We start from the raw sequence: 7650 nt of genomic DNA, 5'->3' as shown, positions 1-7650 counted from the left end.
CTGTCCCGTCCATATGTCTAGTACTCTAGTAGAGGCTCGTAGATACGCAGTGTGGGTAGTATGGTCTCACAGTCTTTCATGTATATGCATGTATATATATTCTTTATTTTGATAGCCGAAGGGCTCATGTTTATAAAAGTAAATACGTTTCAAATGTTAATAGTTTTCCATGATTATGAGCATATATTATGAATGAGAGCAGATGAGTGTCAGAATGAGCAGTGTTTGGTGGTTAGCCCCGGATACCCGTCATGGCCCGTATTCGGGTCGTGACACACTCCTATACATGCGTCTAGATCTCATAAGGTGGAAAGGGTGGCCCATATATGACTCATAGCTGTATTATACTAAATTCTGTGTGAAAAGCATAATGAATCATGCATAGCAGACATATATATATATATATATATATATATATATACACACTAAAAGCAACAGTGCAAGCCGACCAGGCCACCGTAGATACTGTACAACAAAAACAGAAGCCACCAAGGCTATATAACATCCCAACTACATACGACTATCTACATACCTCTATGAGAGTACGCCACTGTAGAAAAGATAGGACAGGGCCCCGTCATACCCATATGTACACCAAAAATAGCATACCAAAATAGACAGCAGCTCCGAACCAAGTGGAGCGCACCAACAACCGCTAAGTGAGGATCCTACTAAGCTGGACCGTCCGTCTGTCTACTTGAACCTGCGGGCGTGAACGCAGCCCCCCAAGCAATAGGGAAGTCAGTACAAATAATGTACCGAGTATGTAAGGCAAGAAAGTAATGTAAAAATGACAGTATGAATGACATACGTCTGTAAGGAACCAACCTGAGCATCTGAATGTATCTGCATAACTCTATATAACCGAGAGTGCCTATCATATACATATATGAATAATAGCGCACCCGGCTTATAATATAGGCTCGGTGTTATCAGTACTCGGCCATGACAGGCTCGGTGTTAACTGTACTCGACCATGACAGGCTTGGTGTTATCCGTACCCAACTGTAGTGGTGTGTACAATAGGTGCCGTACCCGGCCGACTATAGTGCAGCTCGGTGTTATAATATAAGTGTATACATATATATACAATGTGTGAATGACTCATAGGAATAACTTTTGGGCCTTTCGGAGTGACATAGAGTCGGTGACCTCTGAATATCGTTATGGAGCTAGTATCATCAACATGTCTTACCTTTATTGAAACAATGATTACAAATTCAACTTAAGAATCATGGAAGTAAAGCAATAACATCATCAGGAATCCAAAGAAACATAAGCTTTCTAGCATTCTAAGAATGGAATCATTATGGATAACGTTTGTTCGTTCGTTTCGTTCTTTTCATAAGATTCATGCCAATGAGAAAAAAAGGATAGCCTTAACATATTTTTGTTGCTTATCAACGACTCAATATATATATATATATATATCTGTGTGTGTGTGTGTGTGTGTGGAGTACTTCAACCTACATCAAGACATTAAAGCTATGGTTAATGTCATGGAAGAACTTCAAAACACATTTCTATATATATATATATGTGTGTGTGTGTGTGTGGAGTACTTCAACCTACATCAAGACATTAAAGCTATGGTTAATGTCATGGAAGAACTTCAAAACACATTTCTAAGCTAGTAGCTCTCTTACGAAAAATTGGGCAGCACTTCCCCTAAATTTCTTTACTTCCCAAATACAAAACAGTGTCAAATAACAATATTACCAATATGAACAACCAATCCCATCTATTCAGCCCCTCAACAACCTAAGAACAATTCCAACAATTTAAACAATAGTACAACGAGTGGCAAGCTCAGTTTATGATTAAACAAACTATAATTTTAAACCCCTTTCTTTCCAGAACTTGTTAACAAGATTAACCACAATGTATTTAATCATTCTTACTAATTTTCAGCCATTACACAATATTAAAACGACCTCATAACAACCCAGAAAGTTATAGCAACTCAAAATCGATTTTCGGGTCATTTCTTCATCAATTCTTATTTCCACAACCTAGTTAAGACTCCAATAAGCTTAACCACAATATACTTAAGTCAATCCTTACATGAACTAGCCATATGATAACACTATTCTACTCCAAGCAGTTCATAACACCACAATAATCTCCACCCAATTTCCAGCCTCTACTTCACAAATTCTTCACCACACAAACTAACTAGAACTTAGATAAACTAAAATACATAAAGAAGAGAGGAGTTTCTTGCCTAAATCAGATTTTCAAGGGACAAAAAAAGGGCAGCAACTTGCCTTAGAGAAGAATCAGCCTCCTTTGCTTGGGTTCTTCATGGTTAGAACTAATCGTCCAATCTTAATTGAAGAAAGAAGTGGGTTTTCTTGAGAATTTCCTTAGGTTTGGGCTGAAAGGGGGTTTGTCTGAGAGAGCATATGGGGTTTCTTTTGGTGTCTTAGAATCTGGAAAATAATGGAGGAAAAAGATGTAATAAACCCCTTTAAAGGGGTCCCCTTTGGCTGACCCCCTTGACCCCTTTTTGGGTGGATTAAACTTAGCCTTTCATTTTAGCTAGTAGGTAACACACCTGCTTGTCACCTACTTACTCTATTAATAGGCGTCACTTGTTGGTCCGTTCAATTTAACACGTGTCTCATTCTTACTTCGTAGTTAAGATACGTATCAAGTAGCTCAAGCAAGTAGGACGGGAAGTAAGTAGGTGAAACAGGCACGTCGGGTAAGCAAGCAGCTCATTTTTATTTTGCCCAAATCTCATGTCTCACGTTTGAGTGCATTCATCAACCTCAACTTAGTCATGTATATGTTGAATGAAAATACAAGATGTAACAATAAGCATGTCTAATACCGTATAACCTCAAAAATAATCCCGAGGTCTAAGACTAGGACAACTAACATACGACGAATCTTAACGTTCAAAATTACGAGGTGTAACACAAACAAACAGGACCATCAGCCTGAGTTTGAACATTCTGCCTGGGTTATTCTCTGCTTGACCTCGGTGCCATCTTTGGTGAATCTTAACTAGTTAAAGCATTTTCACTATATAAGTGTGTTGAACTTATATCATAGTTTCTAAACATGCAAAGATGATGGAAGTAGTTAAATTAGTTGTACAATATTTGTGAGTCAACCTATTGGATCATATGAGATATCAATATGTTATGTTGCATCGATTGATATCCTTATTTTTTATTGGTTGAATAGCTTGTTTGGCCAAGTTTTCAAAATCTGCTTATTCTAAAAAGTGTACTTCGAAAAAATACTTTTGGAGAGTAGTAATTTGTTAAGACTATAAGTCTTGAACCCCTTTTTTATTATGTTAAAATAAAGATTAAACTACTGTAAATTAATTCCAATTATGTAAACATATCATGAGATATAATGTTAATTTTCATGAGATAGTCTGTTGTAGGCAATCTTTTGTGAATTAGGAGGTAAAGTAAGAATTTTATTTTATTGAGGCATGGTTGCGTCCACACCCAGCGATGCTCAAAATCTAGTGGTTTGCTGGTGGTGCAAAGGGAGTCTTGGTAGGTGGAGTCTGCTTCTTTTGTGTCGAAGGTGCCAAGATCATTAAGCGTACCTAAATCTTACTATTTCTTACATATCAACAAAATTAGTAGTTAAACACAGTTCATTACCGAAGAAGCACAGTTTATAATATTTGGTTAAAAGATAAAAATTAACATATCGTCGAGTTTGTATATGAAAATTGTGAAATATCTACTTTCAAATATAAAACATGAAAGTATAAATCTTGTCACATTTTTTTATGAAAAAAGTTGTAGAGTTCCTTTATCTGTGTCATGGCGGCATAAGTGTTCGTATATAGCTGGCAATAATCGGAATAAGAGCCCTCCTCAAAGCACCACCGTTATATATATAGATGAATAAATACTTCAGATTAAAATAAAAAAGAAAGCTATCATGTAGACGACACGTAGTTTAGAATATGATACCATTATCATTCTTTTAATAACTACTAACGCGCGTTGCGCGTGACCAAAGCTGTCATTTGGCAACAAACTAAAAAAATTGATAAGTGATAATATGAAGTCTAACTTGACTGATGCTGAATCAATATTTTATTACAAAAAATTGACAAGTTATAATATAAAGTCAATATAAAGTTTAAATTGACTAATGTTGAATTAATATTTTATTACAAAAATTACTTAATATATAAAAAATATAAGAAATTAACTTAAGATATAAAAAATCTATGAAACTATCATCTGTGAGAGCAAACAAATTAAAAATGATTTAATTACAATTCATTTGTAATACAATTTGTCTTCTATTATTTAATTCTTATTGTCAAACCGTTAGCATTTTATAATATTTAATATACAAAAAAATTTAAGAAAATAACTTAGGATATAAAAAACTATGAAATTATCATTTGTGGGAGCAAACGCATTAAAAAAATTTAATTACAATTCATTTGTAATAGATTTTGTCTTCTATTATTTCATTCTTATTGTTTAAAGGTTAGCATTTTATAAAATTTTGTTTGTTATGAATTTTGTTTAATATGAATCGTTTTCTTATTTGAACTATCTAACGTAATTAAATTTTGAAGATCAAATCTTTTTTTTTTAATTTAAACTATGAAAAAAATTTAAAATTTAGAACTTTAAAATTAAGTATAATTTTATTTTATAGAATCCTTTCTTATTTGAATAATAATTTAACACAATTATAATTCCTTCAATGTTACTTTTGCTCAATCCAAATATTTAGGAGTACTTTTTCATGTTACGCTTCTGTATTTGTTTGTTTTAAAACAATGAACATATATACTATACTCATCAAGGGAACCAAAATAATGTTTAATTGAAAGCTAGAACATCTTCTAAACAAGGAAAGATGAAGTGGAGGGAACATGGCTAAATTAATTATTATAACAGGTAATCAGGTAATATTACTTCATATAGGTTTTAGATTCCAAGATTGATATGCTAAGTTCCTAACTTGTAGTTATTTTTAATTCACGGAAGGAAGAATTTAATAAGTAACATTTTAGTTGATTTGAAAGTCCTATGTATTAGAAAAATAATTAAATACTAATTTTGTCCAATGTGAAATTTATTTTTAAAGAGTTATTTTCGTCTTTCAATCATTATATCCACAAGTTATGCCCACGCCCTTAAAGAACTTATGCCCTTGTAGGTATAAATTCGATTATAAAGGGAAACGATAAAGATCAGTCCATTTGAAGGGCAAATCGTGCAATTACTTCATATTTAAAGGGTAAGTTTAGTGTCCAAGATTGATATCCTAACTTATAATTATTAATAATTCACAGGAGGAAAAGAATTTAATAAGTAAAATTTTAGTTGATAATCGAATGACTATTTTGTTCAATCTGAATTCTATTTTAAAAGGTAGAAAAGACATACGACATTTCACACACGAAGATCCCTAGCGAGATGTTGTTTGCCTTTTTATCCTTTATAAATAGGTTTCACATTAGACATAATTGTAATTTAATTATTTTCCTAATATTTATGAATTTGAATTCAACTACAATTTTGATCATCTTTCCTTATTTGAACTTTGCAGAAAAATCTTAATATTTAGAACTTTAAAATTGATTAATATTTTACTTGATATAAATAATCTTTCGTGTTTAAATTATGTAATATAACCGTAATACCTTGATCAGTATAACATTAAATTGTGGCTTGTCCGCGCAAACTTAATTCGTGTTCGACCTTTCAAATTTGGTTGAGAATTTTGTCAACCTGATTAACTTCAAATAATAATTATTTGTGGAATTTAAATGACACTTGTATGTAATTTTTGAAGTTGATAATTTTTGAAGTTGATTTTTGTTACTTGCAAGAACTCGGGGTCCGAGGAAGTACGTGTTCCATTCCATAGTTATTTCTTAATTTAATATCTCCATGTAAAATCTTGGAGGGCATTATTCTAATAGAACTTCATTGTTTTACAATATGTTTTTTTTTTTTTTTTGTGATAAAACCACCAAAACTGGTGGGAAATTTATTAAAGAAATTCAAGTATTTACAGAAGAATCCAAAAAGAAAGCAAAAAATCTATGCTAAGCTATTCTAACATAAAAAGTGGAACTAGCATTACACACTATTCTAACAACAATCAAGTTCTAATTGACTATCTTTCAGACAGCCTTAGCTTGTATTCATTTCACACCTTCAACTCTCACAGGTGGAATGGATCAAGCTCTCATGAAGTGTCACTTCAGGCAGTGTTGAGTGTAGTTGTCTTTCCTTTAATGTTTGCTAGTAATGTGTAGTGCTAACTGTTGAACAAAGTTCTTTGAAGAATTGATACTTCTTCTACTGATTTAACTAAAACCAGATCCTGTCATGTGGAACTCAACCTGAAATATCAATATTTTCAGTAGGTTGAACCAAGGTTAATACCACACACTGAAAATAAAGATATTGCAAGTTTTGAACCACTTCCAATAGTAGAGATATCTGGTTAAACTATGATCGTGCAATGGTCCATTTGATCCTGTAGTGTCCTTTTTGAGTCTTTGTGATTGCATCTGAATATATCCTTGTTAGCTGCTGTCATTGATACTTCAAAGTTTTGATGCAGTTCTGATTCTGAAGTTTGGCATTTGGCTTCTATCCATGTTAAGTAATCCCCTTCCCTGAGATGGAATATCAGTGAAGTGATCATACTCAATTGTACCTGCAAAATCAAAAACCAGGTTAGTGAAAAAATCTGCCACACAGTTGCCTTCCCTTAGCACACGTTTCACCATTACATCCTTGTTCTTCATACAATTTTGAATGGACCTAACAATCATCGGGGTACTCCAAGGCACCTCCCATATTCCATCCAACATTTTCTCCCCAGAGAGTGAATCTGTTTCTATAATAAGAGGTAGCAGATCATGTGTAATACAATACTTTAATCCTTCCTCCAAAGTTATTGCCTCTGCTAAAAGATTTGTGCTGTCTACAATTCTTCTTGCCTTTGCATATGTGAAATCTCCAGTATTGTTTCTTACACGAGCAACAGAACTAGGTCTGGATTTCCACTAGATGCTCCATCAGTGTCGCATTTATACCCAATCCAAGGTGGCTTCCAAATTACTTGCTTACACGTTAAAGGAGTTCTTCTGTTTTCCAAATATTGTACCATAAAAGGCCAACTCTTGGTACTTCTAGTAACCATGGATATGTATGTTGTCGCTTGTGAAAATTTGCCTACTCGCCATGTTATGTCCCGTATCTTTACATAGGGACATTATAAAGCTAAGTGCGACAAGTTAAAGACAAGCGGTTTTAGGGTTCCGGTAAGGGTTTCGCCTCCAGGATTTCGTTTCTACACAAGTTGCCTATGGTTTACGTTTGGTATAAGAAAATTATTGGAGAATAAGGGTTAATTAACCAGGATTGGATGACTAAGTGAGATTAAGAACTTAATTACATCCTTAGTAGGCTTAAGTGGCCGTGTGGGCCCCACGGCAATGGTTTTTGGGCCCAAATCTTTTTGGCTAAAAACGGGGGGGACACTTCCTTTTGGGGTCGTATATAAGGAGGGTTGTTGAGTCATTTAAATTTGAAGCTCTTTCAACATTTCAAAGTTAAGTTTAAAAGATGAAGGGGAAACTTGGCCATACGGGCCCAGAATGAGCTCTAAAAATTTATCCAAAAA

The sequence above is a fragment of the Lycium ferocissimum genome, chromosome 5, assembly GCF_029784015.1.
Source record: "Lycium ferocissimum isolate CSIRO_LF1 chromosome 5, AGI_CSIRO_Lferr_CH_V1, whole genome shotgun sequence".
Taxonomy (NCBI): Eukaryota; Viridiplantae; Streptophyta; class Magnoliopsida; order Solanales; family Solanaceae; genus Lycium; species Lycium ferocissimum.
The sequence above is the reverse complement of the archived record's forward strand: the minus strand, read 5'-3'. Positions refer to the sequence as shown.